The sequence below is a fragment of the Drosophila subpulchrella genome, unplaced genomic scaffold (genome assembly GCF_014743375.2).
Source record: "Drosophila subpulchrella strain 33 F10 #4 breed RU33 unplaced genomic scaffold, RU_Dsub_v1.1 Primary Assembly Seq387, whole genome shotgun sequence".
Lineage (NCBI taxonomy): Eukaryota > Metazoa > Arthropoda > Insecta > Diptera > Drosophilidae > Drosophila > Drosophila subpulchrella.
The window spans coordinates 32,501-42,500 of NW_023665608.1; the positions used below are offsets into that span (position 1 = coordinate 32,501).

General features: G+C 33.5%; 2 non-coding genes across 2 annotated transcripts; both read left to right on the plus strand.

Moving 5' to 3' along the window:
- Window positions 1-396: 396 nt before the first annotated feature.
- LOC119561931 lies at window positions 397-575 on the plus strand. Its single transcript, XR_005221539.1, has one exon. It is a non-coding gene; the product is annotated as a 5.8S ribosomal RNA (ribosomal RNA).
- A 401-nt stretch (window positions 576-976) lies between these two features.
- On the plus strand, window positions 977-4,947 carry LOC119561947. The gene has a single exon (XR_005221554.1). It is a non-coding gene; the product is annotated as a large subunit ribosomal RNA (ribosomal RNA).
- Window positions 4,948-10,000: the final 5,053 nt, after the last annotated feature.

The following is a 10,000-nucleotide window of genomic DNA, read 5'->3' on the forward strand; positions in this document are numbered from 1 at the left end:
TATTATATTGTATATTAAATGCAATTAATTAATAAAACACTGTGTGTATATGGACCATAATATACACGCGTTGCGATATGTATTGTTCATCTCAGTTATGCGCATACATTGGATAATGCAACAACCTAAAATGTACAATGTTGTACCTGATTATTACAGGTTAATGTTTTATATAAATTTCAATATATATCGCTAAAAAAAAGTATTAATACCGTAAATGCCATTTAAAAAATACTTGATATATTATTGGTTATATGAAACTAAGACATTTCGCAGCATTCGTTTTAGGTATAAAAATCAATTTATTGAAGGAATTGATATATGCCAGTAAAATGGTGTATTTTTAATTTCTTTCAATAAAAACATATATGACAAAATTACCAAACCAATATATAAAACTCTAAGCGGTGGATCACTCGGCTCATGGGTCGATGAAGAACGCAGCAAACTGTGCGTCATCGTGTGAACTGCAGGACACATGAACATCGACATTTTGAACGCATATCGCAGTCCATGCTGTTATGTACTTTAATTAATTTTATAGTGCTGCTTGGACTACATATGGTTGAGGGTTGTAAGACTATGCTAATTAAGTTGTTTATATAAATTTTATAATGAAATTTTATAAGCATATGGTATATTATTGGATAATAATAATTTAATTATTATATTATTCATAATATTAACAAATATATGAAAAACATTATCTCACATTAGTAAATAATTTGAATGTGAAAAACGAAGAGAAATATTTTCTTTTTCAATCAAATAATACTGAGAAATGTCTAGCATAAAAAATTTATCTAGAATTGTCTCTTATTAAAGATTAGTAAATAGAAAGCCGTTGACAATATTATTATTCTTCGTTGATTCGTTAGACCAAACAAATGCCATACAAATATATAAAATATATAACGAATTTAATAAAATGTTTTATCATTATATATAAAGAATTAATTGCAAAAAAAGTTATACACAACCTCAACTCATATGGGACTACCCCCTGAATTTAAGCATATTAATTAGGGGAGGAAAAGAAACTAACCAGGATTTTCTTAGTAGCGGCGAGCGAAAAGAAATCAGTTCAGCACTAAGTCACTTTGTCTATATGGCAAATGTGAGATGCAGTGTATGGAGCGTCAATATTCTAGTATGAGAAATTAACGATTTAAGTCCTTCTTAAATGAGGCCATTTACCCATAGAGGGTGCCAGGCCCGTATAACGTTAATGATTACTAGATGATGTTTCCAAAGAGTCGTGTTGCTTGATAGTGCAGCACTAAGTGGGTGGTAAACTCCATCTAAAACTAAATATAACCATGAGACCGATAGTAAACAAGTACCGTGAGGGAAAGTTGAAAAGAACTCTGAATAGAGAGTTAAACAGTACGTGAAACTGCTTAGAGGTTAAGCCCGATGAACCTGAATATCCGTTATGGAAAATTCATCATTAAAATTGTAATATTTAAACAATATTATGATAATAGTGTGCATTTTTTCCATATAAGGACATTGTAATCTATTAGCATACAAAATTTATCATAAAATATAACTTATAGTTTATTCAAATTAATTTGCTTGCATTTTAACACAGAATAAATGTTATTAATTTGATAAAGTGCTGATAGATTTATATGAATACAGTGCGTTAATTTTTCGGAATTATATAATGGCATAATTATCATTGATTTTTGTGTTTATTATATGCACTTGTATGATTAACAATGCGAAAGATTCAGGATACCTTCGGGACCCGTCTTGAAACACGGACCAAGGAGTCTAACATATGTGCAAGTTATTGGGATATAAACCTAATAGCGTAATTAACTTGACTAATAATGGGATTAGTTTTTTAACTATTTATAGCTAATTAACACAATCCCGGGGCGTTCTATATAGTTATGTATAATGATATTTATATTATTTATGCCTCTAACTGGAACGTACCTTGAGCATATATGCTGTGACCCGAAAGATGGTGAACTATACTTGATCAGGTTGAAGTCAGGGGAAACCCTGATGGAAGACCGAAACAGTTCTGACGTGCAAATCGATTGTCAGAATTGAGTATAGGGGCGAAAGACCAATCGAACCATCTAGTAGCTGGTTCCTTCCGAAGTTTCCCTCAGGATAGCTGGTGCATTTTAATGTTATATAAAATAATCTTATCTGGTAAAGCGAATGATTAGAGGCCTTAGGGTCGAAACGATCTTAACCTATTCTCAAACTTTAAATGGGTAAGAACCTTAACTTTCTTGATATGAAGTTCAAGGTTATGATATAATGTGCCCAGTGGGCCACTTTTGGTAAGCAGAACTGGCGCTGTGGGATGAACCAAACGTAATGTTACGGTGCCCAAATTAACAACTCATGCAGATACCATGAAAGGCGTTGGTTGCTTAAAACAGCAGGACGGTGATCATGGAAGTCGAAATCCGCTAAGGAGTGTGTAACAACTCACCTGCCGAAGCAACTAGCCCTTAAAATGGATGGCGCTTAAGTTGTATACCTATACATTACCGCTAAAGTAGATGATTTATATTACTTGTGATATAAATTTTGAAACTTTAGTGAGTAGGAAGGTACAATGGTATGCGTAGAAGTGTTTGGCGTAAGCCTGCATGGAGCTGCCATTGGTACAGATCTTGGTGGTAGTAGCAAATAATCGAATGAGACCTTGGAGGACTGAAGTGGAGAAGGGTTTCGTGTGAACAGTGGTTGATCACGAGTTAGTCGGTCCTAAGTTCAAGGCGAAAGCCGAAAATTTTCAAGTAAAACACAAATGCCATACAAATATAATTATATTATATAAATCAAGCTAATTAATATACTTGAATAATTTTGAACGAAAGGGAATACGGTTCCAATTCCGTAACCTGTTGAGTATCCGTTTGTTATTAAATATGGGCCTCGTGCTCATCCTGGCAACAGGAACGACCATAAAGAAGCCGTCGAGAGATATCGGAAGAGTTTTCTTTTCTGTTTTATAGCCGTACTACCATGGAAGTCTTTCGCAGAGAGATATGGTAGATGGGCTAGAAGAGCATGACATATACTGTTGTGTCGATATTTTCTCCTCGGACCTTGAAAATTTATGGTGGGGACACGCAAACTTCTCAACAGGCCGTACCAATATCCGCAGCTGGTCTCCAAGGTGAAGAGTCTCTAGTCGATAGAATAATGTAGGTAAGGGAAGTCGGCAAATTAGATCCGTAACTTCGGGATAAGGATTGGCTCTGAAGATTGAGATAGTCGGGCTTGATTGGGAAACAATAACATGGTTTATGTGCTCGTTCTGGGTAAATAGAGTGTCTGGCATTTATGTTGGTCACTTGTTCCCCGGATAGTTTAGTTACGTAGCCAATTGTGGAACTTTCTTGCTAAAATTTTTAAGAATACTAATTGGGTTAAACCAATTAGTTCTTATTAATTATAACGATTATCAATTAACAATCAATTCAGAACTGGCACGGACTTGGGGAATCCGACTGTCTAATTAAAACAAAGCATTGTGATGGCCCTAGCGGGTGTTGACACAATGTGATTTCTGCCCAGTGCTCTGAATGTCAAAGTGAAGAAATTCAAGTAAGCGCGGGTCAACGGCGGGAGTAACTATGACTCTCTTAAGGTAGCCAAATGCCTCGTCATCTAATTAGTGACGCGCATGAATGGATTAACGAGATTCCTACTGTCCCTATCTACTATCTAGCGAAACCACAGCCAAGGGAACGGGCTTGGAATAATTAGCGGGGAAAGAAGACCCTTTTGAGCTTGACTCTAATCTGGCAGTGTAAGGAGACATAAGAGGTGTAGAATAAGTGGGAGATATTAGACTTCGGTTTGGTATCGCCAATGAAATACCACTACTCTTATTGTTTCCTTACTTACTTGATTAAATGGAACGTGTATCATTTCCTAGCCATTATACGGATATATTTATTATATCTTATGGTATTGGGTTTTGATGCAAGCTTCTTGATCAAAGTATCACGAGTTTGTTATATAATCGCAAACAAATTCTTTAATAAAACGGTGCATTTATGTATTTTTGATTTGAAAATTTGGTATAACTCCAATTACTCAGGTATGATCCAATTCAAGGACATTGCCAGGTAGGGAGTTTGACTGGGGCGGTACATCTCTCAAATAATAACGGAGGTGTCCCAAGGCCAGCTCAGTGCGGACAGAAACCACACATAGAGCAAAAGGGCAAATGCTGACTTGATCTCGGTGTTCAGTACACACAGGGACAGCAAAAGCTCGGCCTATCGATCCTTTTGGTTTAAAGAGTTTTTAACAAGAGGTGTCAGAAAAGTTACCATAGGGATAACTGGCTTGTGGCGGCCAAGCGTTCATAGCGACGTCGCTTTTTGATCCTTCGATGTCGGCTCTTCCTATCATTGTGAAGCAAAATTCACCAAGCGTTGGATTGTTCACCCATGCAAGGGAACGTGAGCTGGGTTTAGACCGTCGTGAGACAGGTTAGTTTTACCCTACTAATGACAAAACGTTGTTGCGACAGCATTCCTGCGTAGTACGAGAGGAACCGCAGGTACGGACCAATGGCACAATACTTGTTCGAGCGAACAGTGGTATGACGCTACGTCCGTTGGATTATGCCTGAACGCCTCTAAGGTCGTATCCGTGCTGGACTGCAATGATAAATAAGGGGCAATTTGCATTGTATGGCTTCTAAACCATTTAAAGTTTATAATTTACTTTATAAACGACAATGGATGTGATGCCAATGTAATTTGTAACATAGTAAATTGGGAGGATCTTTGATCACCTGATGCCGCGCTAGTTACATATAAAAGCATTATTTAATACAATGACAAAGCCTAGAATCAATTGTAAACGACTTTTGTAACAGGCAAGGTGTTGTAAGTGGTTGAGCAGCTGCCATACTGCGATCCACTGAAGCTTATCCTTTGCTTGATGATTCGATAATAAAGATGTTGCAAGCGGGCATAATCATTATGCTTGCTTGCAGCATCGCACGCCACTTTGTTTGTGGTGTGTAAGGTAGGGAAGAAGAAATATAAAAGACCTAAATTGGAAACATCAATATATAAGTAAATATTGAACAAACAAAATGTATCGTCATCTTATTAGTGACGCGATGATAAAGTGGCAAACATATTCCATGTATAAATATTCCTATGGTATTAAAATTCAAGTAAAGAGGACATATATAAAAGTTTGTATATATGGTTCATTCAATGGTAGCAGCGGTTGGTTGGTTGGTGTCTGCTCCTCTTATTGTTCAAAACTTATGTTATGGTAGCAAGTCTATATCGTCATATTATTAGTGACGCGAAAAAGTAGTGGCAAAACATATTCCATGTATAAATAAATATTCCTATGGTATTGAAATTCAAGTAAAGAGGCCATTCAAGTAAAGAGGACTTATATAAATATAAGTATATATAATGGTAGCAGCGCGGTTGGTTGGTTGGTGTGTCTGCTCCTCTTATTGTTCAAAACTTATGTTATGGTAGCAAGACTGTATCGTCATATTATTAGTGACGCGAAAAAGTAGTGGCAAAACATATTCCATGTATAAATATTCCTATGGTATTGAAATTCAACTAAAGAGGACATATAAAATTACTATCAATGGTAGCAGTGGTTGGTTGGTTGGTGGTTGGTTGGCGGCTGCTCCTATTATTGTTCAAGACTTATGTTATGGTAGCAAGTCTGTATCGTCATATTAATTATTAGTGACGCGAAAAAGTAGTGGAAATCATATTCCATGTATAAATAGATTCCTATGGTAATGAAATTTTCAAGTAAAGAGAGGACCATTCAAGTAAGAGGACATATAAAAAGTAAGTATATGTTCCTCCAATGGTAGCAGTGGTTGGTTGGTTGGCGGCTGATCCTCTTATTGTTCAAAACTTATTTTATCAATATGAGTTTGGCAATACAATAAAGAAGACCAATCTAATCCATATAAAACTAAATGTATTATATGGATATGCTTAGGAAACCCATATATTCATAAAAAAAAATTATGTATAGAAAATTATACATATATCTTTTATATAAATGAATCGTATGGATATCGCCTTATGGTAGGTATAATAACTTTTTAAGGCATAATAATGTATAATATAGAAAATATACATTGAAATATAAATGCATTTTTATAGATATGGCGGCATATAAGTGCCATATACACAAGAATAAATAATAGAATTTACCAATATATAATTAAAATGAGATATATAAACCTAGTGAGGGGCTGCACTAGTATATGAATCGTATGGATATGGCTTATAGGTATAATACCTATAAGGCATAATAATGTATAATATAATAAATATAAATTAAGATATGAATGAATTATATAAATATGGCATAGAAATGCCATATACATAAGAATAAATGGTAGAATTTACCCATATATCACTGAAACACGATATATAAACCTAATGATAGCTGGCACTAGTACTGTAAACATGCACGCAATAGTGCGTGGGGTAAAAAACTACTATAGGGAGGTGGTCGTTGGCGGGCCCCTCCTCGTATTGGTCAAAACTTATGTTATGCATATGAATTTGTCAATACTATATAGAACGCCAAGCATATCCATATAAACTATGGATATGCATAGAAATCCATACAAAAGTAAAAAAAAATTATGTATAGAAAAATATACATATATTTATATAAGTGAATCGTATGGATATGGCTTATAGGTATAATACCTATAAGGCATAATAATGTATAACAAGTAAATATACATTGAAATGTGAATGCATTGTATGGATATGGCATATAAATGCCATATATATAGAAATAAATTGTATATCAATGATATAACAATTATAAACCTAGTGAGGGGCGGCACTAGTGAATGAATCGTATGGATATGGCTTATAGGTATAATACCTATAAGGCATAATAATGTATAATATAATAAATATACATTAAGATATGAATGGATTGTATAAATATGGCATAGAAATGCCATATACATAAGAATAAATGGTAGAATTTACCCATATATCACTGAAACACGATATATAAACCTAGTGATAGCTGGCACTAGTACTGTAAACAGGCACGCAATAGTGCGTGGGGTAAAAAACTACTATAGGGAGGTGGTCGTTGGCGGGCCCCTCCTCGTATTGGTCAAAACTTATGTTATGCATATGAATTTGTCAATACTATATAGAACGCCAAGCATATCCATATAAACTATGGATATGCATAGAAATCCATACAAAAGTAAAAAAAAATTATGTATAGAAAAATATACATATATTTATATAAGTGAATCGTATGGATATGGCTTATAGGTATAATACCTATAAGGCATAATAATGTATAACAAGTAAATATACATTGAAATGTGAATGCATTGTATGGATATGGCATATAAATGCCATATATATAGAAATAAATTGTATATCAATGATATAACAATTATAAACCTAGTGAGGGGCGGCACTAGTGAATGAATCGTATGGATATGGCTTATAGGTATAATACCTATAAGGCATAATAATGTATAATATAATAAATATACATTAAGATATGAATGGATTGTATAAATATGGCATAGAAATGCCATATACATAAGAATAAATGGTAGAATTTACCCATATATCACTGAAACACGATATATAAACCTAGTGATAGCTGGCACTAGTACTGTAAACAGGCACGTAGTAGTGCGTGGGGTAAAAAACTACTATAGGGAGGTGGTCGTTGGCGGGCCCCTCCTCGTATTGGTCAAAACTTATGTTATGCATATGAATTTGTCAATACTATATAGAACGCCAAGCATATCCATATAAACTATGGATATGCATAGAAATCCATACAAAAGTAAAAAAAAATTATGTATAGAAAAATATACATATATTTATATAAGTGAATCGTATGGATATGGCTTATAGGTATAATACCTATAAGGCATAATAATGTATAACAAGTAAATATACATTGAAATGTGAATGCATTGTATGGATATGGCATATAAATGCCATATATATAGAAATAAATTGTATATCAATGATATAACAATTATAAACCTAGTGAGGGGCGGCACTAGTGAATGAATCGTATGGATATGGCTTATAGGTATAATACCTATAAGGCATAATAATGTATAATATAATAAATATACATTAAGATATGAATGGATTGTATAAATATGGCATAGAAATGCCATATACATAAGAATAAATGGTAGAATTTACCCATATATCACTGAAACACGATATATAAACCTAGTGATAGCTGGCACTAGTACTGTAAACAGGCACGCAATAGTGCGTGGGGTAAAAAACTACTATAGGGAGGTGGTCGTTGGCGGGCCCCTCCTCGTATTGGTCAAAACTTATGTTATGCATATGAATTTGTCAATACTATATAGAACGCCAAGCATATCCATATAAACTATGGATATGCATAGAAATCCATACAAAAGTAAAAAAAAATTATGTATAGAAAAATATACATATATTTATATAAGTGAATCGTATGGATATGGCTTATAGGTATAATACCTATAAGGCATAATAATGTATAACAAGTAAATATACATTGAAATGTGAATGCATTGTATGGATATGGCATATAAATGCCATATATATAGAAATAAATTGTATATCAATGATATAACAATTATAAACCTAGTGAGGGGCGGCACTAGTGAATGAATCGTATGGATATGGCTTATAGGTATAATACCTATAAGGCATAATAATGTATAATATAATAAATATACATTAAGATATGAATGGATTGTATAAATATGGCATAGAAATGCCATATACATAAGAATAAATGGTAGAATTTACCCATATATCACTGAAACACGATATATAAACCTAGTGATAGCTGGCACTAGTACTGTAAACAGGCACGCAGTAGTGCGTGGGGTAAAAAACTACTATAGGGAGGTGGTCGTTGGCGGGCCCCTCCTCGTATTGGTCAAAACTTATGTTATGCGTAAACATATGATTTTGTCAATACTATAAAGAAAACTTGTTTTGTACATACAAAACTAAATGAATTATATGGATATTGAAAAATAAATGGCATTATATCCATATAATGAAAATATACTTGTATTCTCTTATTATAAGAGAGAATACCGTATAGTTGGTTGGCAAAGACAATTGAAAATACCCGAATTGCAGATGATGGGTTCAAAAACTACTATAGGGTGGTGTAGCAAATAATATGAAGATGATATATCCATATAATGGATATTCACTAGTATTCTCTTATTATAATAGAGAATACCATATAAATGGTTGGCAAAGACAATTGAAAATACCCGAATTGAAGTTGACGGGTTCAAAAACTATTATAGGGTGATGTAGCAAATAAAATAATGAAGATATATCCATATAATGGAATTATATGTGTATTCTCTTATTATATGAGAGAGTACCAAACGGTTGATTGGCAAAGACAATTGAAAATACCCGAATTAAAGATATTGGGTCCAAAAACTACTATAGGATGGTCAATGGGCCGGCCATCTACTATTGACGTGACAAAATACTGTCTGTCGGTAGAGAAGATATTAATCCGTCAAATTTGTTTCTTTATTCATTTATGAATATGAGACTTGGCTCCACGGTTAATATTTTAAGCCCAAAGATAATAATGTTGAAACAAAGGCCAAGGTTTCTATTATACATAGAATAACAAATTGTTTCCGAACTTTATCGTTAATCCAAATAAATAATTACAATTGAGGCAGGCTAATAATGATATATATTTTGTATTGATAATCTTGATATATATGTATATTGGTCTGCCATTATCACATACTGAGTTATGTGATAATTCCCTGCGGGGATAAATTAAAAGAGGTGTCCCTATATTAAAAGAAAATAATATATATATATATTATTTCTTCTAACGTACATATCATATATGCGCTCGGTTTTATATTATATATTACCAAAGAGTCTTATATGAATATATACAGATAAATTTTAAATTTATCATCAAAATACAAATGATTTAA